Source organism: Austrofundulus limnaeus, unplaced genomic scaffold (genome assembly GCF_001266775.1).
Source record: "Austrofundulus limnaeus strain Quisiro unplaced genomic scaffold, Austrofundulus_limnaeus-1.0 Scaffold7, whole genome shotgun sequence".
NCBI classification, from domain to species: domain Eukaryota; kingdom Metazoa; phylum Chordata; class Actinopteri; order Cyprinodontiformes; family Rivulidae; genus Austrofundulus; species Austrofundulus limnaeus.
In genome coordinates, this window is record NW_013952409.1 from 3,599,320 (window position 1) to 3,600,660 (window position 1,341).

Below are 1,341 nucleotides of genomic sequence, written 5' to 3' on the forward strand. Positions count from 1 at the left end.
CACACACACACACACACACACACACACACACACACACACAAGTGAATCATTGCCTGTTATATACTTTTGCACTTCTTCTAATTAAATTCCCTCGCTGAACTCCAGTAAAAACTTAAAGATGGATGGCAGTTCTTGCCTCTGATGTAGAGGTTATTCACGCTGTACGTTAAGGTGAGAAAAGTGCTGCAGGTTGCATTTCCAAACACTTGCAGATTAGCTGAATAGCTTTTGATAATTCCCATAGATTCTTCTTAAACTCCCACAGCTGGACTGGTGTTTCCATCAGTCCGGTGCTGGGTTTTTCCTCGCAGTGATTTCAGAATAATAAAAGGAAAAAACAAGAAAGGGCTTTGGTTTTACTTTTTGAGACAAGGTTGGAATAACAACAGCAAATTGTGTCTGACTGCAGCAAGGCCTGAAATACAGTAGCTGAGGTTTATTCCTCTCTTTCTCTCTACTTTAATCTCTGCTTTTATGGGAGTGTTTTTGTAAAGCACTCTTTTTCACTGAAGTCATCTGTTTATTGAAAGGTTAAACTATAAACAAATTAAATAAAGGTTTGGTGATAAATCGAACAATTATTGCCAAAGGTTTAAGCAAAAAAGGGTTGCACAGCTAGCACTCAGATTATTTGTTGAGGATGACTCTCAGCTGTTACCACACCAAATTTTAGCTCATTCGYACAAATGACTGAGAAAGAACCTTGTTTTTATTTCACAGAGTCATTTGGCTGTGGCAACTATCTTTTGATTCCAATATTGTATCAGTTGTAGTTGTACACCTAATTATTCTTTTATCTAATTTTATTAAAAAACATAGTGGCTTATGAGTTATTTTACTAACAGACTGGCACAACCTTAGTTTTAAAATAGATCATGTTTAGAGTGTGAAGAGAATAAGTCTTATAGCTACTAGGTCACCAAAGGGGAGGACAATATCTGTAAAATTGACAGTTAGTGATTTTGGTGTTTGCTTGAGTTGCTCAGCTGTGAAGAGTTTATTTAATTTTTTTAATTAAAATTAAAAAATAATATGATTCTCCTTTGTAGAAATTAGATTTAAAAACTTTAAGGGATTTCCAGACAGAACCTTTAAAAGGCTTCCATTTAACCACGAGTTAATACATGTTGATAGTCCTCTGAGGTCATCTTTTACTGTGTTTTTCTAAAATAAAAAAGAGGATTAAATATATAATAATGTGTTTGAACTGAGGACTGTTATTGTTTTAGTCAGTATCTGCAGGATTATGCAGCAGTTTAGTGGATAAAATGGCTTCTTTTCAATGGGTCACAACAAAAGAATGAAAGAAAAACACACACACACACACACACACACACACAC

At 34.9% G+C, this 1,341-nt stretch overlaps 1 protein-coding gene across 3 annotated transcripts in view; it reads left to right on the plus strand.

Moving 5' to 3' along the window:
- Nucleotides 1-1,341, plus strand: part of znrf1 (zinc and ring finger 1) — a 47,823-nt gene that overhangs the window by 42,234 nt on the left and 4,248 nt on the right. The window lies entirely within an intron of this gene.